General features: G+C 48.0%; 1 protein-coding gene and 1 long non-coding RNA gene across 3 annotated transcripts in view; one reads left to right on the plus strand and one right to left on the minus strand.

Annotated features, from left to right (window-relative positions):
• Zbtb7c (zinc finger and BTB domain containing 7C) overlaps positions 1 to 25,021 on the plus strand; it is a 328,387-nt gene that overhangs the window by 223,613 nt on the left and 79,753 nt on the right. Inside the window, exon 1 of one of the 2 annotated variants that reach the window (NM_001357506.1) lies at positions 15,536 to 15,827. The exons of the other annotated variant lie outside the window; for it this stretch is intronic. The gene's annotated coding sequence lies outside the window, so the exon portion shown is untranslated. Of the gene's footprint in view, positions 1 to 15,535; positions 15,828 to 25,021 lie in introns of those variants that run through there. 2 annotated transcript variants of the gene reach the window in all.
• On the minus strand, positions 22,312 to 24,679 carry Gm52361. Its single transcript, XR_003952669.1, has 3 exons — positions 23,294 to 24,679; positions 22,949 to 23,020; positions 22,312 to 22,785 (listed from the first exon to the last, which is right to left on the minus strand). It is a non-coding gene; the product is annotated as a predicted gene, 52361 (long non-coding RNA).

Here is a 25,021-nt window from a genome sequence, read left to right on the forward strand (position 1 = left end):
TCAAATGACCCTTTCACAGGGAGTCACCTAAGACCATTGGAAAACATAGGTATTTACATTACAATTCATACATAAACAGGAGCAAAATTGCAGTTAGGAAGTAGCAATTAAAATAGCTTTATGGTTGGCGGTCACCACAACATGAGGAACTGTATTAAAGGGTCACAGCGTTGGGAAGGTTGAGAACCACTTTAAATATTTATATATTTAAATCATTCCTCAAAATTTTTAATGATTCTTGAAATTTATCCCACATTCATCTAAGTACCCCTCTCCCTTCCCTGGCTCTCTCTGGCCATCCTTCCCTCCCTCTCTTTCCTTCATTCCTCTCCCTTTGACTGAGGCAGGGAGCTTTTCCATACCTGGGTCATGAGAAGTGCGTCCATCGAGGAAGCTAACCCTTGCATCCCTAGGTCATTCTTTGTTCATTAAGAGGCTGAGAAGCAAAAAGAAAGCAGGTGCAGTCAAGCCCCTCTGCTTACTAGCTGACCTCAGGTAGGTTCCCTGGGCCCTCCTTTTATCTCTCTGCCCCACCAGTGAAATGATAGCTTGTGGAGAGGGTGGCATCAAGAAAATGACTCATTTAGACAGCCAAAAAATGCAAGTGTTGACATACTTGTATGAACTAAGGGCTGGCGCAATTTTAAGTGCACACACAGCATGGTCTTTGTAAAAGCAAATGGAGCTGCGGGCCTAAGATGTTCAGGGTCCAGCCCTGTTATGGAAGGACAGAGATGTAGAGCACAGGATATCACTGCTATCATAGGGAGTCCAAGTACCAGCCCCACTGTGGACCGATTCAACAAGCTCCCCGTACAACTGCTTCACTAACAGCTGTTTGCTGTGGGGCAAGTGACTCAACACCTCTGGGCCTCCATTTCCTCCTCTGTAAAATGGAAGCTATCTCCCTGCGCAGACTGCCAGGGCTCCTGTAAGAAATAAACAAGACAATACTTGTAAGGCTCTTCTCACAGTGCCCAAGCATTCAATAAGGGCTCCATGGGATTCTTGTCAAATGTGTCCCATCTTATGCAAGAGACAGTTCTGGAAAAGTTGTGAAACCAAATCCCATTTTCCCACAAGTGACTTCATCACTACAGGGATACTTTATCTCTGCCTCCCATCGTCCTCGGAAGGGAAAGACTTGGGACACCTCTGCAACAGGGGCCTGTCTCTTCCCAGTTTCAATATCACCCATTTATGCCGTGGAAAAGTAGAACGGGAGGGTGGTAGATGTCATGATTCCTTGCTGCCCCTATATGTAATGGGTGGCTCTGTCTTATTAATATTTTAAAAATTCATTCATCTTGCTCTTGTCTGTACCTTTCCATCTTTCTTTCCTGTCGTCTCTTTGCGTCTCTGTTTCCTCTCCTCCCTACAATCTGTATGTAACTCATGAAATAGGTTGTACTTCCAGCTGGCTTCCATTCTTTCACCAGAATATTCTTTCTTTAACTCTTTTGGAGTTCATAAACTCTTTGGAAAATCTAATGTGTGATGCAACCTGTGTCCCCCAGAAAAAGAAACACTCTTTATGCTCAGTCCCACAGAGCAGTCTAGGGTCAAAGGAGCCCTTGAAGTCTACCATGTCACACTGCTAAGGAGCCTGATCAGCCAGAGTCAAGGTCCTTCATAAATAGCCATGTCCCAGTAATGGCTGCTAAGGTATATGTTTATTCTTGCCCTTCCCCAATATGTAGACTCCACAGTCTAGCACGTGTAACATCTGCCACCAGGCTCCAACCATCTTCCCACGACATTTTCCCTTGCATGCATGAATGTTTCTGATCAAGCTGGTTAGATGGTTGGCCTTTGTCCCTCTTGGCTGTCACCTCACCTCTGTCCCATTTCTCCACTCTCAAGCACACTACCCACAACCCTTATCTGTGTCCAACTCACAGTGCAAATGTATGTGACCTTCCCCTGCCTGATCAGAGGAAAAGCATGGAGGATGGGCAGAGCAAAGAGGCTCAGCTCTCAAAACAGAAATCCAAGGAGGAGCATGGAACTGTAAGCTGCCAATATAGCTGAGGTAGGAGCTGAAAGAGCAACCAGGACCCAGTCTGGTGGGATACTGGAGAACTGGAAGTGGCCAACTCCCAGGCCCATGAACTCGCTGGGTACTATCCCAAAGATGGCATTGCCTACATAAGACAGTTCAGCCAAACCTAATCACCAACCAGCACCGCTTCATTCACAACCCTCGAGAAACCTGGGAGAATGCACGATTGGTGTCCAAGTTCCCATTCTGTGGGTCTGCGTGGGTTCCAGGAAACTGCATCCTACCCACATGTCTAGGAGAGCTGGCCATGGCTTCAAGAGATGCTCGGTGCCTCCCTTGCTGCACGGCGGGCGTGGCCACCTGCTGCACTGCTCTCTCCTCAGTGAGAGAACTTTACAGTCACCTCACCCTGAAGTGCCTGTCTCAGTAGACCCGGCAGAGAGAAGCTGTTGCTCCTCTGTTAGCAGATGTCCCCAAACGGCATCAACAGCCTCAAGCAAGGACCCTGGCTCATGGTTTCCTGCTGCTGTGATTAGCGGAGCCTGCCTTGTACTTTGCTTTAGTTCCTCCTGTTGCATTCAGAGCGCCAAAACATCCAGTTCCCCATGATGGAGGCTGATGTCAGAGGTGATAAACGTGAGCGGAGCTCAGCTCCTGGCTCAAAGTTGTCCTTCTGTAAAAAGGAAAATAATATACTGACTTTATGGAGTTGTTAAATAGTTTTTTAAAAAAAATAACTTGTGCAGAGCTCCAAGCAGAGGTCCACATCTGCCCCGACTATTTCCCTCTTTCTGAGAGTGAACAATGAGTCTTTTCTTTGATGTGGTTCCTTCAGGAAGCCAAGTACACTGTTTTGATCTTGTGGCTATTTCATTCTGCTCTGCCCTCCTGTCTATCCTAGAAGTCTGACCTGAGAGCGTAGAAAATGTCTAGCTGCAATTCAAAGATCCCTGTCTCCGTAAGACCAGAGTCACTCTGCAGAGCCACGATGCTGTCCAGTGTGTCTGGCCTTATAGAGGGTCTGTAGATAGCTCAGCCACACTCAGGATCCCTTGCCGAACAGGTAACCAGCATACTGAGTGAGTCCACTCTCTGCCTGAGTACATTGGAGCCAGCTTCAGCACATGGTCCATTTGGTACTGATGCCACAGAGAAAGCACAGGGAGACAGTCCTTCTTCTATCCAGCCTCCCAGCCAACTGGTCCTTTTAGCCACTACGCCTCCTCACCTGCACACACCACTTGCCCTCTCACCCATGAGTGTGCACATGTACACTCACACACACACACACACACACACACACACATACACACACACCCTCATCTTCCCACCCCTCTACTCCTTATAGTCAAACCCTAGCAAGTGGAAAAGTGAGTAAGAAGGCAGGATGCAGGTCAGCCCATAGGTGGAGGACACAACCCCACAGCTGATGAAGGGGATAGACACTCCTCACCTCAAGGGCACATTGATGCTTCTCATGGAAATACAAAATCGCCTTCTGTAGTTGCTGTCTGCTTTTCAACAAAGGCCACCAATATATGATTATTCTTGTTTATAAAATAAGTCTGGTCTCATCGGGTCTGGCCAGATTGTGAGCATGGCACAGCAAGAATGGTAACTGATAACTTGGGACATTCGTTTGTTTGTTTGCTGGACAGGAACTTAACCTAGGGACTCTGAGGTTGTACTCTGACAAGCTTTTCAGAGCACGGAAATAAACCAGAAACCTACCACCATGGTACCTTTGGGACACAGACACAAACACACATACAAGCATACAATAAATATATGTATGCATGTATGTATGAGTGTGTGTGTATGTATGTAAGTATGTATTATGTGTGTATATTGAGTTCCTTAAATATTTGAGCTACTCAGAAGAGACCTTTGTTATGCATTTATGAGCCAGGTTCTAGTCTGATTTTCCCAAGAGGGCGCTGTAAGCACTGGCTTTCTGAAATCACTTTAGCTTTTTAGAATGCCTGGCCATAATCTGACACCCTATCCTCAAATGTGGCATTCCAGCCAATCATACATACAACCGGTGTTTCTAATCATGCCCTGTCACAAAGAGAGCATATTAGTACTAAATGTGTGCAAACAGATGATCCTTCTACAATGGAGAACATTCTGAATTATGGACAGACCAGACTTGAGGAAAAGCTGGATATTTCATCAGCTAAATGGCTGTAGGTTCTGGATAGCTTAATGCAAAAGAAAAAGGAGGTCCTCCCCCCTCCTGCAAGGCAGCAGCAACGTAATGAACAATGCCAGTCATCCCCTTCATCTCTCCATTCCGTCTCCCATTGTCATTCCTGGGTTCACTTTCCCTGGGGCAAGTGAGCTGATGAATACAGCAGCTTTCGTTCTGTAAGTCCTGATTTACTCTAGAGGCAGGGATCAGTGTTACATAAGGAAAGCCACCAGAAACCCGGACCCCAGAGAACCTGCCACAGCTCCTCCCATGAGGCTCTGAGAAGTCCCCTTTCTGCTGAAGTTAGAGAACTCTGGAGTCGTTGGTAACCAACTTTCAGAAAGGAATCTGTAAAGTAGAAGCTTTCCACATGGGACAACAGAATTAAGAGGGTCATGGCCCAAGATCCCATGGGAGCTCATTTGTTAGAAAGTTGGTTGCTTCCGTGGCACAGTGTTTGAAAACAATTTCCAAAGTTATGGCTGATAACATTGTACTAGGCATATCATAGAGAGCAAGGGTAGCCACGCATCTGAAGACCTTTATGCAACTTCCAAAACATTCCCATAATACCATTTACCCACACATGCCACACAAGAAAAAGAAAATATCTTTTTTTTTATTTAATATTTTTTCTTAGCTATTTTCTTAATTTACATTTCAAATGTTTTCCCCTTTCCAGGTCTCCCTTTTGGAAACCCCCTATCCCTTCCCCCTCCCCCACCTCTATGAGGGTGCTCCCCCACCCACCCACTCCCATCCTCCTGCCCTGGCATTCCCCTACACTGGGGCATTGAACACCCTCAGGCCCGAGGGCCTCTCCTCCCACTGAGCTCAGTCCGAGCTTCCCCCTCTGTATTTCTCATGCTCTGCCAGAGCCTCTCAGGAAACAGCCATATCAGGCAAGTCAACTCATCAGATAAACTGTCAATCTTCTACACAGGATCTGACACTGTAACACAGACTGGCCTAAAACTCATTGTGTAGCCCAAGATAGCTTTAAACTCATAGCCATCCTCCTGCCTCAGCCTCAGAAGTGTTGGGATTATAGGCATGAGCCATCAGGGCTGACTCCTAATTGTCTTTCACTGTGTCTTTTTTTTTTTTTTTTTTAACAAAGTAAGAGAAAAATATCCTTTGAAAGCGATCCAATGTCATTATTTCATTCAGGATTTGAATAGACAAATCGTCTATCACTGACAAAGATTTTGCAACAAGCTAGAAAATTTATAAGTTCCATATCTCATCTCACTTTCTTTCTTTCTTTTTTTTCTTTTTGTGAGATATACTGTCTCACAGTACAACTGCCATGTGGTAAAAAGAATGTGTTTGGCCGGGCGGTGGTGGCCAGCACTCAGGAGGCGGAGGCAGGCAGATTTCTGAGTTCAAGGCCAGCCTGGTCTACAAAGTGAGTTCCAGGACATCCAGGGCTACACAGAGAAACCCTGTCTTGGGGGAAAAAAAAGAATGTGTTTATGAACAAACCCAAAATATAGAACCTTCCTGCACTATATAAAAAGTAATACCCAAGGGCATGTGCAGGTAAACTTGGACATCATGATTCATGGCTATATCGTTTGGCTCACTTAGAAGTGACCCGGGCACAATGAAGATCTGTCATTCGGTTTAATTTGGCCTAGATCTAAGGTAGCAAATTACTCAAGAGATTTTGAAAATTATTTTAGCCAACCTACAACATAATTGGAAAGTCTATTCATAAAATGTTTGCCCACTTACAGTCAGTACACGTGTTTATAAATACTGTGTAAGACATTAAACAGAACTGTCTGTTAATTTAGGTTGTTTCCCTGTTAGTTGTTTTTATTTTGTAACATGTATATTAGATCACACACCCACACACACACATAACAAAAAAATTAAATACAAAATATATAATTGTGTCATATGTTCGTTTGTTTGTATGTTTGTTTCAAGACAGGGTTTCTCTGTGTAGTCCTGGCTATCCTGGAACTCACTCTATAGACCAGGCTGGCCTCAAACTCACAGAGGTCCATCTGCCTTGGCCTCCCAAGTGCTGGGATAAAAAGCATGCACACCAACACACAACTTGATTGTATCATACTTAATGGATGGCTAGTTTTGTGAAACCAACAATATTAAAATTGTTTTATTTACAAAATGTTTACCTAAATTACATGAACCTTGTAAACATTTGGATAAACTTATATATTTGAGAGTTTGAGGAATACTTAATTTATAGAAGCACTTACAATAGTATGTCCCAAGAGTCCTATGAATTCCTACAAAGATATTTCCTATCTTTGAATACTTATATGAAGTTTAACTTGTCAATTAACCATAGTGAGAGATTAATAATAATTAATAATGAAACAATAACCATAAATAAAACCTAGTAAGTGTAGTCTCTCTTCTCAAAGTATCCTATTGTATTGTACCATGACAATGAAAGACTATATTACAACACCTACATGATGGGACCAACTGAGTGAACAACACAGGCTGCTTGTCGGGTGTGGCTATGTTTGTCTCCATTGATCCCCGGGCTGTCTTTCTGGACCGCATGATGACATCTGCCTTCCCAATTGTCATGCCTAGGATGTGAATCTTCCCTTTGTCCAGTGTGTGCCATATGTGTGCTACCTACCCACCAGGTAGTAACAATCTCATTTGTCAAATCAGCTGCTACAGGATCACGGTGTTTGTGCTCAAATAACCCTCAGAACAGTATATATTTTAAAACACAATGAATTGTTTCTTCTTGGAATTCTCCATTTTATATTTTTGATCCTAGTTGACTGTCAATAGCTAGCTGTATATAGTACTAACTGTAGAAACCCATCAACAAAAGGAGACAGATATACTTTATATCTAAGCCAGCTTGAATACAGCTGTCTTAGAGGGTTTGATAAGTTAATTTGACCAGCTGGCGGTAAAGGGCACCACATATATATGATATGCACACGAATACATGAACAGATGCAGACTATCATCTGTGCCTGACACTATAGCTTCGCTTCTTAAGCCTGAGCCATAAGTTGTGCAAACACAGCGATGTAAATTCCTGGGTCTGTATACTATAGCTGTCCTGGGTTTGTACACTATTGCTGTCCTGGGTTTGTACACTATAGCTCTCTATGGTTTGTACACTATAGCTGTCCTGGGTTTGTACACTATAGCTCTCTGGGGTTTGTACACTATAGCTGTCCTGGGTTTGTACACTATAGCTGTCCTTCAGCTTTGTTATGCTTCTATTTTCATCAGAGTTGCTTCTGACAGATGGACTGAGCTAAGGTTATAAGCTTAGCATTCAGTAGGAAGGCCAGAGCTTGTTACCAATATTTATGGAGGGGACTTTCGAGATTGTCTTCTGCCCTGATGTACAGTGGCTTGTGGATTCCCTCAGGAGGGTCAAGGGTCTAAAGTTCAAGTGACTGTGAGAACCTGGCAGGCCAGAGTGGGAAGAACAGAGGTTGGGGCAGGAGGGGGGAGGGTTGTGGGGGATGGGGGAGGAATATGAGGGAGGGAGGCCTTACAGGGAAACATGTGGTCAGGTTGAGGGAGTCAGGGAGACAGAAGGATAAAAGGAGGGAGAAGACCTCCTAGGGAAGCCACTAAACTTCAAAAGTTACCTTATCTAATCAGGCCAACAGAGAAGAGGAGGGAGGAGTTAGTGCTGCACTGGTGAAGTGTAAGGTCAGCAGGACTGGGGTGGGGTCGGCTCAGAAGCTCCCACGTTCTTAACTAATGATAACTCCCAAACAAAGAAGCCCGGTCTCTCACTCCGCCTCTGTCTTCTAAGTCGAGGAGCCTAGCACTCTAAGCCAGCCTCTGCAGTACGCCCCTGAATCTAACACAGCTTCTGGACTTACAATAGAGATAACAGAGCCAGGAGCCCCTGCCCGGAGCCAGGGAAGAGTGAAAGATATTGCCATCCAGGAAGCTTTGTCCCAAATAAGAACCTTTTAACTGAAGAAGTCGGGAGCTCTAACTCAGCCTGGGAGAGCAGACTCAGAATAATACCTGCTCTGCCTATGTCTCAGGGGACTGTCATCTGGAACTCTGTATCAGATGAGAAGTGGGCCTCCACTGGTCACTCCCTCTGAGGAGAAACTTGGAGTGTTAGATGAGAATGTAGGTGTCAGAATTAAATGTGACTGTGCCCGAGTTGGTAGCTTTTTAAAAGAACAGTTATTCATACAGTTGCTAAATGACTAAGGAAAACTTTATTGGGGCTGTTACAGTAAGAGTAGGTCTCCCTTTCTTGCTTTGACTGTAGTTGGAACAAAGGAGAGACCCTGGGCTCAGCTGTGAGGGCAAGGACTCAAAGGGAGTGTGTGTGGGTGGGCTGGGGGAGGGGTTACAGTGTTGTAGGTAGAAAAATACTAAGAGAAAACATCAAATTCTCACTGAACAAAGTTAAGACTCTCCCAGAGGAAGGCCAGAGTGGTTAGATATCAGGAGTGGGGTAGACATCTGTTTCCCCAAACTTAGGTTTTTGTTGAAACTGGCCTAGGCAGACCCAAGACAGAGCTTAAAGACAGAACCTAATGGAGTAGGATTGGAGGGACATGTCTAAAGTTGGTTAAGGGTAGACTCTTCACACCCTGGGAATAGTTCTTGTGGCCAAAGGGCCCCAGTAACCTATGTGGGCAATGAGAAGTCACAAATGAAAAGGGCTCAGAGACAACAATCCAGTCTGCCATGTCTACCCAAGGGAGTGTGGGTCAAGGCCAAAGAGCTGCTGGACCCCTAGGGAACCTATCCTGTATATCAAATAGTCATTTAATGTTAGGCAAATTCATAGCTTGTCTAGGTCGAAGTTCTTCCTTCATATTTTTTTTTCCTCTTAATTTTCTATGTACAAATGTTCCTTGAAAAAACATTGTCTCTAAGAAGAACAGAGCTAAGCCTCCTCTGCTGGAGGAAGAGGGCTGGCAACAGGAACACTGGGCAGGGAGGGAGTCAGGCAGGCCTACTCCCCGGGGTGACCTTGAGTAAGTCCAACTCCCCACCCTTCATCCCATTTCCTCACTGGATATGGGCATTATAATTCCTGTCCTCTTGGTGTCCCAGGGTGAGGACCAATTTAGGTGAGAGGGTTTGTGCTGTGGAAGTGACTGAGAGCAGACCCACCTACCTGAGGTCTCAGTAGATACTCCCCTGTTTATTGACCCTCTGTTGGAAGGTCAGCTCTGGGAGATTCGTTTGCCATACTACAGCCAAAGCCTTAGTCAAGGTGGGAAAACCCGGTGGGGGTGGAGATGGCAGATACCTTTCAAAGGAAAGGAAAGAGTGAGTGGGAATGAGGAGGTAGAAGGAGAATGAAGTGGAAGAAAAAGGGGAACCCTCCCACCCTCTGGCTGATCCCCCCCCCCCTCTTCCTGCTAGGGATCTGACCTAGCCTCCTCCTCCTCCCCTCTGCTGCCAGCCTGCTCCGGTGGTGACAGGCCCAGCCCCACCCAAGCCAGGCTTAGCTCAGGCTCCGAGTTGGCACCCATTCCTCCTCCTGCCTATGCAATCTAGGAGGAAGTCAGACCTTCGGCTGAGGGTTAGGGCACTGTTCTCTCTCCCTGCTAACCACACAGCCAGCCAGCCTCAGAGCCCATCCCTGTTCCAGTGGCTTAGGCCTGCCTGCCCCGTGTCCTAGCTCAACAGAGCTCTTTTCTTTACTCCCCCAAGGGCAAGCACCCCAGCACCCATGCTTAATCAGCCTCCCCTCTGAGGCTCCCCGGCCCCAGACAAGCACCAGCTGGCCTAGGAACAAGTTAGAGGCAGATCCCCAAAGACATCCAGTTTGCCCCTAGCCACAGCCCCTCACCCCCTTCGTCCAAACTTCCACGGGACAGGGCAGCCAATGGCCAGCCAGCTGCAAAGGTCCACTTCTCTGGATGATTGCTGGGTACGTGGAGGGATGGAGGAGCTTGGCAGTGACCGGGTCTGCTTCTGAAGCACAGAGGCAGAAGGGTCCACTGATAAACTGAGTGACCACACGCGGGGCTGCCGACGGGGAGCTGAGACCGTCCATGGCTCCCTCTCTGTGCCTGGGTGAGCTCTGGTTATGGGACAGAGGGACAGCACAGGATGATCTCAGAGACCACCAGAGCTTGAGTCAAGGTCTTGTCTGGTCAGAGCAGAACCTAGAGAAGCCAAGAAGGAAAAGGCTGGTCCTGGGGGAGGGAGGGGGGTGGATCTTCGTGGGAAGCGTCATATCACCCCGTTGTTCCCATTTCCAGGGCTTCTGTTCCCCCTCAAACTCTGATTAGATGCATGTTGTGCATTTGTCAAGTTCAAGGTGGGCTGTTGTCAAGTGAGGGCTGACTGCAGGGTGGTGTTGCTTAGAGAGGAAGGAAGGGAGTCCACCTGCGTGTGCCGACACAAATACTCAGCTCTCTCTCTCTCTCTCTCTCTCTCTCTCTCTCTTTTCATAAACTTTCTCTGACACGGGAAGATGCCTTATACATTTTTACCAGAATCCGAATCTCACCAGGAGTTTCACTCATTGGGGGTCAAAAGTATCCCTTTTGGCCATTCACTTTTTAAACTGGGTCTTGATTTCCTCATCTGCAAAGGGATACAGGTCTTTGTAGGGCTATTCTCAAAGTCTGTTGTAAAGGTCAAATGAGATACCATGTTTAGGGCCAAGGATGTGACTTGGTGGTAAAGCAGTTGTCTAGAATGCAGGGAGCACTAGGTTTGATCTATAGCACTGCCAAATAATAATAGTAACCATAACAACAGCAACAATAACATAGATAGCGGGTTCAGGACACTCGTAAGAAGCTGAAGTGAACACACTCTGTGTGTACACAGTTGTCACCACCACAGGTCTGCACCCTCAGAGCTGGCGCACTGGGAGCAAAAGGTTCCTGGGAAGGCCCTTGTCGTGCGCGATGGGTCTATCTCCAGAGGAGCTCAGTTTCCAAGCCTGCGTGACTTATCAGCAGTGGGGGCAGGGTAGCATTGCAGGCCACCACCAAGTCTTGTATCAGGACTGTGATAAAGCTTTCAATCCTCTAGGACAGAGAGTCAGGGGTCTAAACCAAGAGAGGTGAGGCCAGATGCAGAGCTGTAGGCAGGATGTTTATTTACAGTTTGCCCTCCCTTCCACAAGTTCTTCCCGGGATGAAAATAGGTCTAGAAGTTGTGCTGGAAGGACTCATGCCCAGCAGGACATCCATGGTCCCCACTCACTGTCAGGCTGTGGCTCTAGACAGGCACTGAGAGCACAGAATACCTTCGGGGGCACACAGCTGTCCAGTGGCAAAGCCCAGACCAGATCCAGTGCTGTGCTTCCCAGGCTGTGAGTTTTCTCACCAGCAGCTGTCGCACACAGCAGTCCCGTCCGTGCCCGCCAGATGCCAGGCACGAAAGATACCAGGCCCCGGCCCCCAGGAAACCTCCATTCTAAAGGAGGGGCAGTAAAAGAAAGCCATCAACAGAAGCACCCAGTTAAATAAAATACATCTGTGACCTGGTGCTTTGATCACAGGCCTTGGACAGAGGACAGGCAGGGAGGGGACGGCCTGATTTATCTGTGTGGTCTAGAAAGCCCCGTTTGAGGGGGTGACATTTCTGTGAGACCTGAGGTGGAAGGAGGCACTTCAAGTTAGGGAATGAAAGGCAAGGAAAGGGGATGTGACCTGCCTGTGTGACAGAAGAGGACAGGAGGAGGAGGAGGCCGTTTGGAGAGAGCAGCTGGGACTTCGCAGTGTCTTATGGCCTCGGTGCACAGTCCAGAGAGCATTTCAAGTGTCCTGAACATGGCTGATTTTTTCTTTTTTTTATATAGTGCCAGTGATTGATCCCGGGATCTCATACATTTGAGACAAACACTCTACTCCCGGAAATAGATAGATTCCAGGACCAGGTTCATGTTCTGATCAGATTGCGTGGGCAGTCATGTGGTCTGGGGTGAAGAAGCAGGATATGGCTGAGTCATAAAGATGAGCCAAGAGATCTCTACAGAAGTCAGTGTGAGGCTTCGGGGCACATTGTCTTCGGGAGCCAGAGGGGTAGCAGGAAGAGATTTTTCAGTCTTTTGTGGAAATGGACTAGCTGTTGGGTGATTGGCTATGGGCAAAGCAGGGGACAAAACAGAGAAGGAGACAGCAAAGTTGACTGACCCTAGTTCCCTTGAGCCAAGGGCATTCTCTAGAACTATAGCTGAGTCCAGCCTTCTGTTTAATAATCCCTTCTGGGGTCAGTAAGAGACACTAAACTCATGTTCAGCAGATGGAGAAACGGAGGCACCTATGGGCCAAGCCCAGCTCTACAGAGAAGCAATAGTACACCTAGACAAAAATCTAGGGCTTGAACTCCCTGGCAGCCCTTGAGCGTCAGAGCCACGAAGACTAAGCTGTGATGGCCAGCTTCATTATATGTCGCGCAGTGTGACCTTGAGGGAGTTCTAAGATCTGTCAGAGCCCCTGGTTTCTTCACCACTACATGGATGGCAAGGCAACAGGGGCCACCTCAGAGTATCAGTGCAAGGGCTCAGTGAGGGACTAGACCCTCGGCAAATGCTCTGCCACTTCTCTGGAGACGCACCTCGGATGTGTGTCCTGCTCTTTAGGTCTCCACATGTGGACACTTGTGCTCCTGGGTGGTTGTGTGTAGAAGCTGACTGTTTTGCCCACACCACGCTGACAAGCAGGCCCTGCCCGGGTTTTCTGTAAGGACATTAGCTGATTTGACTGTGGATTTTCTGTAGGTCCTGAGCCATGTCTGTGATTGAGGAAGGGACCTTTTTGTCGGCTAGATCGTAGGGACTGTTTGCTTGAGGGCCAGCAAGGGTTAATATGCCTGTGAAGCCATTCTACCTAGTGCTCTGGCTGATCTGACCTGGGAGGACAGTGCAGGAGTCAAGGATGGGGAGGGTCAGCTGATAGAGGGCAGAGGGGGACAGAGCAGGAGGGCTGGTGAGTAAGAGGGAGGGAGCGTGGAGAGCTGGAAGGAGGAAGGAACCATCATAGAAGGAAATGGGCAATCACAGGTCTAGAGTCTGCCCTGTCCAGAGCTCCTTCTGTGGGTGCCCCCTGCCTACCCAGCCCTCTCTGAGCTGCCTTTATACATGTTCCTGTTCCCAGGAGGCAGCTGGCACCAAGAAAGGCTAAAGGGTGGGGTGGTGCTTTTTTTTTTTTTTTTTTTTTTTTTGCCCAAAGCTATTCCAAAGGGAGTGTCCCAGCAGGACGCAGACTGTGATTAAGAGGGAGGGAGGTGTGACACTGACTGTCCACTACAGGACCCAGCGGGTAGACTGGACATTGGCCAGCTCTCCTCTGGGCTCTTGGCTGTAAATTCAGTGGCCCTGGCACCACCCTCTGGCCTACAAAAACACTCCTTCCAGAGCTGGCTGGAATGCTGTGGGGAAAGGGCTGCTTGGTAGGGACTGAGCTAGTCCCTCCCCTCCCCTATCCCTTCCCTCATCAGCCCTCCTGCATCCCCCTCTGCCCATACCCTCTTTGCATAGCCCTGTTTCAGCGGGCTTTGAAAAGGTGTTCCAATTCTCCCTCTTCTTCTCCAAAAAGCAGATCCTCCCTTGCACTGAAGCCATATCCACCAACAGGCTTTACCCCTCAGGCCCCCACCTCATGTTTGACCCCCTAAGAGGACCCTCTGAGCCAGGCCAGCTGTCTACGTGCCCAGGACTCCACCTCCGGCCTCCACTCCCCTCCTCCCACATGCCCTCCTCCTCACAGCTGCATAAACTTCTGGCTTGCCTGTGCACATAGGCTTGCCCGCCCGCTAGCTGCTATGGTCCCTTGGCACTCTGTAGAAATCACACCTTGCTCCTCAGGGGAGGGTGCTTTATGCACTTTGCCCCACACCCCTCCGGTCCTTCAGCCATGCTTTATCTGCTCCAAGGAGGAGGCCAAGAGTGGCCCCCATTGCACTTTCCTACCTGTGGCTGCTGAGGCAGACCCCTTGGGTGTGCGTGCACACAACAAGCTTTTCTGGATGGGTACCAACGCCATCCGGGTCTTGTTCTGGACTATTTACCTGCCCAGGTCTGTGAGTAGAGCAGAATTTCTCCCCTGGTCATGTATTTATAGAACTAGTGACTTGTGGACAAACGTTTGACTTTAAATTCTTTGTTTTGTTTTGTTTTTATTTTCTTCCTGGAATACATGGTTTGGATGATGATAGACTCAGTTGATCTTGGAGACTCTCTACCTGCTCTGATGAAGTGCTCCGTTCTTCCCCTCATCCCCCAATTCTGTATTCCACAGCATCCCCTCCCCCCTCACACAGCCTCCTGGGCTCTTCTGCTAATGTTTGAAGAACCTGACAAGTCCATTCCAGGCTATACAAAAACCCTGCCCCAAGCATTCTGGGTTTTGTCTGAACTACAGAGAGACCCTTTCTATGGGTTCTAGGCAGACACACTCCAAGATGACTGTCATAGTTTAGTGGGAACATCTTCAAGGGCTCTGCAGCTTGAGGCCCCAATGCTAATTCTTAATGGGTCACTGTAACCTGGGTGCTGGAAGAGCAGATGAGCTAGGGAACATGGAACAGTGGCATAGGAAGGCCAAGCATCTTACAGTCTTCTGTGGTTTGTGACACATGGGACATCTGGTCAACAAGGACTCCCTCTCTGGCCCCTCCCCCATTCCTGAGAACACCCAGCTGTTCAAGAGTTAATAGCCTTTTCCCCCAGGTGACCAGACAGCTCTGGGAGGGGGACCTGACAGAATCAACCAGTCAGAACCTCCCAGAAGGCAGTTTACAAAAAGGGCGTGGTGTGGGCAAGCTGGGGAGAGGGTGCCAGGCCACACCTCTGTAATGGTGGCTGGCCCACCCCCAAGTGGGGATGGCATTGAGTCAGACTGTGAAGTGAGTGTTTGCTGATGGAGAGAGGAGGCAGTGGGGGTGCTCCTTCCTCAGACTTCATGACCCCACCCAGGCCAGGTCTCATGACCCCCAGAATCTGCAGCTCTGTGCTTATACTTAAGGGCTGGTACTTCCTGGCTCGAGTGTGTGTGTGTGTGTGTGTGTGTGTGTGTGTGTGTGTGGTTTGAGTGATCACTGTACAGTGTTTGATTTGGTTAAGTTACAATCACGACCCTTTAAGGAGAAAACATATAATTCTAGTAATTTTATTGGGCTCAGGTTTCAGGCAAATGGAAACAAAATTGCCTCTAAAAATAAAACACAGACACAGAGAATTGAATAAAACAACAATAATAAAAAGCCTCCCTTGCCTGAAGATAAGTGGTAAGGCTTTTTTTTTTTTTTTTTTTTGAAATATTAGAGAAAAGGAGGAGGATAGGGGGAGGGAAAAAATAAAACACTCCACCGCCCTTGCTTTCGTTTCCGTTTTACCTTTCCTAAAGGGTTGATTTGCGTATTCTAAAGAAACGCAGGGAAAGCCACTGGAGCAATTGGTCCTTGTCCCGCGTTCAACAGTACAGGTGGACGAAAGGGGCTGGCTGCCAAATACTTCTGGTTGGAGGGAGGGGTGGGAGTGCTCGCTCCAAACCACTCCTGGAATGGCTTAACTCGCCCAGCGTGAATCAATGACAACCTCTCCCCGGCTGCTGCAGGCAGGCTCCCGGAGCAGCGCTGCCGCGTGGACGCTCACCCTCGGACCCTGGCGGCGCTCAGGACACAGCCCGGGCACGAGCAAGACGTCCGCGGGGTGGCCAGGTGGGTCTGCGGCGGCCTCGGCCAGGGTGGGATGTGATCCGGGCTCCGGGGCATCTGGGCAGCGGGGAGGAGGAGGGACGGAGCCCCGTTGGGCGCCGGGGGAAGCTCGGCGGGCGCCTGGCCGGGGTGGCGCCTCCGGCGCAGAGTGGCTCTGGCCGCCTCTGCCTGGCACCGCGGATGAATCGTTTCTGAACCTAGCCTCTCTGGATGAGGGTGCGAAGATGCGGGTCCAACCTGGGGCAGAACCTGGGACTCTGCGGCAACACTCGTAGTCTCCTCCTTGCAGCCTCCTTTGAGACCGCTAAAGGCGGTTGTGGACAAATATGATCAATTTAAATTGCACACCTCGAGTCCCGGGAGGAAAAAAAAGTTGGTCTGCCGGAGTATCAGATGCAAAAACTTGAAGGGATAAAACCATAGCTATTTGGCAGAAGTCGTAGTCCCCAGATGTGAGCAGAAAAATATAGGGATCCACAGATGCCCTTAAGCATCAGGGACCTAAGGCTTGAATCTGGAGCCGAGGGAGTGGAGGGACCTTCGTGCCCTCCATCCCGAGTGGGCATATGGAGAAAACTCTCTCTGGTCCAGTAACTCAAGCTGGGGTCTTGCAGCTCTGTGAAGGATGAGGCAATGTGGTGTGGGAAGTGCAGGGGAACCTACTCGTGAATTCACCCTGCCTCTGTCCTCCTTGCAACATCTGAGTCCCCGGGGTCTTAGCTTAGGCAGGAGGCTAGAAGGAGTGGCCCGCCACCCAGCCCAACCCTGCATGGAGCGTCTCAGTGCTAGGTCCTGTAGTCTTCGTGCCTCATGGTGAGGATTCCCTTAGCGTCAGTCCGACTGCCATGCTGGCTTCTGCTGCCTGGCTTGCGGCTGCCTGCTGGACAGACAGGCAAGGGGCAGCTGCCCTCTCGGTTTAGCAGCCAGTCCTGGCTCTGTGCCTTTCCGCTGCCGGCCGGGGCGATGCCACTGCCAACCCCTCTGACTACGGGGACTTTAAAATGTGAAGGAAGCGATCAAAGTCGGTAGGCGGGTTTTCTTCAGAGTAGATGGATTTCTGGAAGGGGCAGGAGGATGGGAGCGGGTGTAGTGGTGGAGGCATGAGGGAGTGGGGTCAACTCGCAGAAGTTCGAGCCTGAGTTCCACCCCTCCCCTAGCGCTTGTACTGTTTAGGTTCAGAGGAGCCCCTCTGGACGGACTTTGAGCAACCTGGGTACTGCCACCACCACGGCCCCTTAAAGCCTAACAGGAGCTGAGTGGGGGGAAAAGAAGTCCATTCTTCCAACCCCCCCCCCTCTGGATGAGTATAGTATTTCTATGGTCCTGATCCATAAGCCTCCCCCCCCAAGCCACCCCTCCCCCATCCATTCTATTTCACAGGTGAGAAACTTGAGTGTCAATCATTCCCCCAAACCACACCAGGGACAGCATAGGAGTCCAGACCCCTTACTCGGAACAGTGGACATCTGTACCAGCCAGGTCCCGTGATACTACCCCTGGGGGGGGGGGGAGGGAGCAGACTTTGTATAACTGGTAGACACAGAAGGAACGCAGGAGACCTTTTTGAGCCCTGCCGGGAGAGGCACAGATTATTGGAATTGGATTCTCTCATTTCCCCCTCCAGAGGCATAGGATAAGCCTGTAGATGACCCACCTGCCACTTTAAGTCATAGGCCCCTTTGAGAATTGACTGACCTTTCACGGGGGTCACCTAAGGCTACTGGAAAACTCAGATATTTATATTACTATTCATAATAGTAGCAAAGATAGTTATGAAGTAGCAACAAAATAATTTTATGGTTGTGGGGTCACCACAGCATGAGGAACTGTGGTTGCAGCTTAGGAAGGTTGAGAACTACTGTTCTTTGTGAAACCCAGAGACGTGAAGGCTCTTTACAGACTGCCAGAGGACTTCAAGATAGACTTCAAAAAGCAGGTGACATGGGCTCAGGGACTTTAAGTAGGGAGATCGAGAGGGCAGAGACCTGCAGGCAGGTTACAAAGCCTTGACCTGCCTGGTCAGGTTCCGGTGTTAGAGATAAATCAAAAAGGCCATAGGAAGAGGGGGAGCTCAGACAGACACACTGTGCCAGAGAGCACTTGTCCACATTTTCTCCTGAACTCCACCAGCCCATTGCATTGGCATCATTAGTCCCACTCTGCAGATGAAGAAACTGAGGCTCAAAAGGATTAGGTAAGCTATCGATGAGCCCGAATTCAGAGCCACCCATCATATCCTATGTCCTTTAGAATCATAGGCCATAATTGAGGAGACTGTTTCGATTACAGTATGATATATAAATGAATTGGTAGAATTAATTTTTTTGTTGTTTAAAAAATGATTATTTTCCTGTCAGACCAATTCGGAAACAGCTATTGTATTGTCTGCCGTGTGTTTCTGGGCACTATGGTAAATGCCGGGCATCCGTCAGTAAATGAAATCAGCCAGGCCCTGACCTCTGCCAGTGGGAGTCGTAATGTGATCGCTGGGAATGGTTGACTAAGTAAGGCTGTGGGTGGGGAGATGTCATAGGAGGCCTGGGTGACAAGGGGGATGGGAGGAAGCAAGGAGGAAGTGGAACTAACAACTGTCCCCATGCTAAAGTCACAGCACTTGTCCCTGGCTCCCAGAGTGCACAGAGCAGGACCAGTCACTGCTCCGAATACCCAAGAAGCCAGGGGAGCCCCTGCCTTTCAGGTGGTCTCAGGCTTCCTGAGATGGTCGTGAGCTCTGAAATGAGTCTCTCAGTTTGGGGCACATGGTGACTGCAGATGATGAAGCAACCCTGTGCAACTTCTGAGAGGACTGGCCCCTCTTCAGAGCAGTGCCAGGCTGGCTAAGAACTGCCCAGTCTGTCACTGTCCTGACACACCAGTCACACTCCTCAGTAGGCAGGATGGCATATCCCGCCCGCACTCTTAGGGTTCACATGCTGTTTCAAGCCCCCGATCTTACCTTAAGACATGAGCTTGCCCACTGTCACAGGACTTGGTAGTGAACTAGGACTGGTGACTCAGGTGACTGGCCTATACTAGCCTACCATGGAGGTTTCTGGGCTCAGCTGGAAAGGTCCCTCATTAATCGTATTGCCTGACAGTCTGCCCTCTTCGTTAGCTGACCAGACATACCTGCCCTCATAGAATGATGTCAGCCGGAGCCTGAAAGAGTCATACTTGTTTCGGGGTCTGCTCTGTTAACTCTCCTTCCATCTCAAGTGGCATGATAACTACCTCTAACATTAACTGTCCCTTCTGGGAGGATCACAAGCTGATACATATCACAGCTCCTAGCTGGCTGGGTGATGCTCTGGGATCTTGCCTCTGTGGTCTTCTCAGCACTCTGGCTGGAATGATAGTTGCTTTCCCCCTTTTCCTAAAGGGGGAAGAATATCTCTGAGCTGGAGGTCACTGGATCAGATCGCACTTGCTATCCCACTGTCAGGGCAGAGACATTGTCCTCCTGCTACTGAGATGCTTAGCTGGATGAGGGTGGCTTGCACTGGACTGGCTGGCCTGTGTTTACAGCAATTACACAGGTGTATAATTGCAAAGGGATGTTTGTTGGCTCAGCCCTGCTCAGCCGTGCAGCCCCACAGGTTGGGCTAGGGAGAGGGCTGTTCAGTTTGTTTTCCTTTGGCTGGGATCTGTGGAGATGAATAGAGGGAGGGAAATCGGGTTGAGAGATTGTTGCCAAGAGCAATTTGGAGACTCCTTCATATTAGTCAGACTTGTTTTCCTTTCTGAAGCCACTACATAGCAACTTCCACGAAGGGCCTCTCTCTCTCTCTCCCCCCTCCTCTGTGTGTGTGTGTGTGTGTGTGTGTGCGCACGCGCGTGTGCGTGTTAATATTTGTTTTGATTTTTAACTTGCTAGACTTCTCATGACTAAGCAAAAAAAGAGAAAGAGACCAGCTCGCAGGGTGGAACAATGAAACCAGCCTTTGTAACATGCATTCTGTGTGCCGATGCTTAATAAATGTGAACCCTGAGCGACCTTGAGGTTCAACGATGAACCAGGATGAGCAGTTCCTTTGGAGAGAGAATTGATTTTGGTGGATGACACTTGGGATTGAAGCATGATTTCCGTATCCCTCAGAGGGACTTGATCCTGGGTGTAGAGGAGGAGGGACACTGGCTGCCCTTGCTTCTACCCCATCTGGCAGGTCCCTCCATCCAGGTCTGATGTGGAGGGGCTCCATCTAGGGTCACCTTTCAGTCTTGCTTTCACCGTGTACCTCTCCCTTCCCACTGAAGACATGGCAGGGATGTTCCGGGAGCAGGGGACAGAGAAGCTTGGCCAGCCACAGCCTGCTGAGCCTAGGCAGGAACCCACGGGCTGACAGTGATACTGTAGTCAACGATCAATCCATCCACAGGACAAATGAGCAGGGCTGCAGAGATTCCGAACTTGAGAAGTGGCCTGGGAAGGTGGGCGGTCTCTGAGGGCTTTTCCAAGTTACATACATGCTTGATGCAAGCGACCTTGTGACCCTCCCAGTGATGTCATGTAACCTGCTTTGGCCCTCAGCAATGTCTGTGATGCCTATACGTGTATGGGAACTTACACATGCGTGACTCTCGCTTTTTGTTGCCTATGGAGTCTCTCCATTCTTTTTATATCTTTATATTGTATTGTGCGTGTGTGGTGATTTAGCTTATAATTTGAATTGATTCTCTCTTTCCACCCTGTGTGTTTCTGGGCTCAGACTCAGGCCACCAGGTTGTCCACACCCCTTTTGCTTGCCGAACCACCATGCTATGTTTCTGACAGATGAGTCTACTTCGTTATTTAGAGATAACCAATTGCCCCACTGATCTTTGTGAAGCTACCAGGCCAGGCCACTGCAGAATGAACAGCTCCTCTTGATGCTCCCTTGGTGTGAGATAGGTTTAGCAGAGGACACCTCTAGGAGGCAGAATGAAGTAAGACCCTTTTTGTGGGATGGAGGAGTTTTTGAGACCGGATTTCTCTGTGTAGCCCTGGCTGTCCTGGAACTTGATCTGTAGACCAGGCTGGCCTCAACCTCACAGAGATCTGCCTGCCTCTGCCTCCTGAGGGCTGGGATGAAAGGTGTGTGTCACCACCACCTGGTGAAAATAAGAATTTCTTTTAAAGGGTTGTTTTGTTCTAGATTTGGGGTGTTGTGGATGGGTTTGTCTGGTTGTTAAAGATTTATCAATTTTTCTGTGTATGTGCGCTTTGCCTACATTTGTACCATGTGTGGTTTGATGCCTGCAAAAAGCCAAAAGAAGGCATCAGATCCCCTAGAGCTGAGCTGTGGGTGGTGTGGGTCATTGTGAACCTCTGTGTGAGTGCTGGCCATGAAGCCTGAGTCCTCTGTCAGAGTAACAAGCTCTTAACTGCTAAGCCGTCCTCCAGCAACTTTCAGTTTGGTTTTGTCTTTGAGATGGAAACTCAGGTAGCCCATGCTTGTCTCACATTTCCTAGGTAGCAGAGCATGGCCTAGAACTCCTGATCCTCCTGCCTCAGCTGTGACATACTGGGATTATAGATGTGCCTTTGTTTTTAAATAGTAATTTCACTAAATTGTAGTTTACACATGTACTTTACTCCTTCGCTGGTCTTCTAGCTTATATATAGGGTCATGTAACTGTTATATAATCTATTCTAGAGTATTTTTATCACAACAAAAAGAAGTGCCTTGCCCACTTCATCTCAATCAATAGTCTACTTTCTTCCTTTCCAAACTTATCTGTTCTGGATGTTACTCTGGATGGAATATAATACCATATGTGATCTGTTCCTTTAGTTCACACAATACTTTTCAGAGCTACTTGGAGCATGCATCAATACTTGATCCTGGCTCTGTCACGTTCTATTTATCTTTCACCAACTGATGGACATTTGGGTTGTTTTCACACTCTTATAAACAACGCTTCTGCGATCATCTAGGTATAAGCTTTTGTGTGGCCCTGGGTTTCATTCTCTTGGACATAGTCGTACAAGTGGGATTTCTGGTCACGTAACAGTCCTGCTTAAGCTTTGGGAAAGTGCTGGATTGTGTTTCCTGGTGGCACATTGCAGTCAGCACTGTGAGGAGCCTCTCCAACCCCTCATCAATTCTGCTGAGTAAAATGTTTTCATTACCGTCTATTTTTTTCCTTTGGTGTGTCTTATTTTGTTTTCTGAGATGGGGAGAGTGGTGCTGTGTAGCCCAGGTTGACCTTGTACTCTCCATCCTCTTCCCACAACCTCCTGACTCTTGGGGTTATAGATGTGTGACTCCTACCATTCCTGGAGGCCATCCTATTTACTAAGGCGCCCTGGGAAGCATCAGTCACGTTTGCCCTCTGGGATGTCCTATCGCCAATGTGTCCTCTGAACTCAAACCCGGTTTCCCCTCTAGGTTTTTCTGTAACAATTCTGTAATTTCTCTGTGGCTGGCTGCTCTGTGAAATAATTTTTGTAATTGCTGTGATGACGGAAGGCTGATCATCTCTCAACAGAAGTAACAAGGCATGAGGAATAGGAGACTTGCTTTAATACTACCCAAAGATTTCTAAAGCTTGCCCTGCATCTCAGCGTGTTGAGTGTAGGTCATTAGATATTCTATAGCGTTGTGAAATAAACTTCAGCAGTAGAAGGGGATTCCAGTAGATCCTTGGGGGAGTCACTGTGTTCAAATCTGGCCAGTGTGGCTCAAGAATAAGCTGAACCAAGCTTTGTACCTTCAAATTAGTATTTAGTCCTCTAGGCCCCAGGCTTGACCACATGTTGTTCTCATCTTGAAGCCTTTTAAAAGCTGGTGGGTGCTGGTTCCACTGAAAGAGGGGGCAGAAAAGGAATCAAAGCAGCAACCAGGTTTCGGGTGGTGGTGATGAAATCTGAGAACCCACAGTCTCCTCTGTGCCTTGTCAGGTTCTCCTTCTCCAGAGAGTTTCACACAGCTGACACAGGTAGAGCGAGTTCAGGGCAAGACTGGTCCAGCACAATGTTTAACTGTGAACAGAGTTTCTGCTGCTGTTTTGAGCATCTCAGAGCCCTCGACTAGAAAGAAGACTCTGAAGTTTAGCTTTGACCATTCTGTATGTCACACACTCAGAGGGCAACCGTTCCCAGTTCTGGGCGCAGGAGTTAGCAGGAATTACGAAATGGAACTTACGTGCGTGGAGCCACGCTCGCTGAGGACAGGGACCAGATGACCAGATGAGTTTCTGTAGCAGTCCTGGCTGGTCTGGGAATGTAAACAGCTGGGATGTGACAGGGTTTGCCTTGGTGTCACTTTCTTCTCTGTCCTCTCCCCACGATATCCTACCCACGTCCGCGTAGAGCCTTAGAACGTTCCCTGCCTTATTTTACTAATAGATCTAAGAGCAGCTTCGAGACCCATGCATTCATTCATTCTTTCTCATTCATCCCCAGTTAACATTTCCCATCCCCATCCTGTGAGTAGCAAATCAACCAAAGCTTAGCTTCTGCTCTAAAAAAAAAAAAAAAAAACAAGTACCAGCAAACTGCAAGCTGAGAACCATCCTGAGATGAATTCCCTTGGGTACAATTTTAGAGATCCCAGACGTAGACACAGGAGAGTCATCGAGACTTGAATTCCTGGCAAAGGGAAGGCAGCTCTGCCCTTGAGAACTCGTCTCTGAGCTTTCCTTCCCACCGTTCCTCACTGTAGCTTGGCCCTAGGCAGATTGCTCAAAAAGTGCTTCTGCCTGTTGCAATGTGCTAACCCTTCTGCATAATGACACGGTAAACACAGATGTGCAAGCGTCTATGTGCTAAGTTTCCCGGGTACAACCCCTAGGGTGGTATAGCTTAGTCCTAAGGCTGTACTATTTTTAGCCATTTGAGAAACCTCCGTGCTGATCTCCATAGTGGCCCCACCAGTTTGCACTCCCAGCAGCAGTGCCTAGACAGCATGCGTTGTCATTTGCTTCCTGGAGCTGAGCCATAAGGGCTAGGGTGAGACAGGATCTTAAAATAGTTTAAATGCGTATTTCCTTATGACTAGGATGTTGAATACTTTTAAACTATGTATTGGTCATTTATATTTTTTAAAATATAATATCCCATGAACTCTCAGAAGCCCTCTCTGTCTATCTTTATGAGAGGTGTGTGTATATGTGTGTGTGTGTGAGTATGGGTGAGTGTGCGCGTACGCATGAACTATGGAGCTCATGTGTGGAGGTCAAAGGACATTGTGTAAAAGTCAGTTCTCTCTTACTACCATGTGGATCCCAGGGATTGAACTCAGGCCATTAGGCTTAGCACCAACTACCTTTACCCTTGGAGCCATCTCCTCAACCCTCACTATGATTCTTCCCCTGAGGGCTATCTGTTCAGTTTATTAACCCATTCAGTGACTGGAAGGTTTGGTTGTGGCCGGGCTCTTTTGTTCTTTCTATAGTCTCTATATGAAATGTTTGTCTAAAGTTTAGTTGTCAAAGACTTTCTCCCATTTGCCAGCTGCCTCTTCACTCCAGTGACTGTTTCATTTGCTGTATAGAAACTTTTTAACCACGCACGGTCCCAGCTATCAATTCCTGGTGCTCCTTCCTGTTTTATCGGGGTCTCTTTCTGTCTGGGCCTGTACCTTAACGTGTTTCCCTACTGCAATATCAACATTTTGGGCCTTATATTAAAGCCTTGGTTAATTCTGAATACATTTTTTTGTGTGTGTGCAGGATGTTATTTTGTTTGTGGGCATCAGTTTTCTCAGAACTATTTGTTGAATTTTTTTTTAACTAATGTATATCTTTGATATATAAATCAAAAATGTGGTGGTTGTAGCTGTGTGGGTTTATACCTCAATTCTAGTCTGTTTGCTACCTGTCTTTGTGTGTGTGTGTGTGTGTGTGTGTGTGTGTGTATGTGTGTGTGTGTGTGTGTGTGTCAAAATCATGCCATCTTTGTCCCTATGGCTCTGTGGTATACATTGTGATATTTCCAACATGGTTTATTTTTGTTTAGGATTGCTTTTGCTATTTTGCATTTTCATGCGTATTTTAGAATATTTCCCTAGTTCTATGAAGAATGTCATTGGAATTTTCACGAGCATTGCCTTGAATCTCTATGTATATTTAGCAATATATCTATTTTTACCACATTAATTCTGTCTTAGAACACTACCACTACCTCCCTCCATTTTTTTTTCTTTATTGTCTTAAAGTTTGAATTGCTCTTTCACCTCCTCAGGTTGATTTCTGGTCATTTTATTTTATTTTTGAAA

The sequence above is a fragment of the Mus musculus genome, chromosome 18 (assembly GCF_000001635.26).
Source record: "Mus musculus strain C57BL/6J chromosome 18, GRCm38.p6 C57BL/6J".
Taxonomy (NCBI): domain Eukaryota; kingdom Metazoa; phylum Chordata; class Mammalia; order Rodentia; family Muridae; genus Mus; species Mus musculus.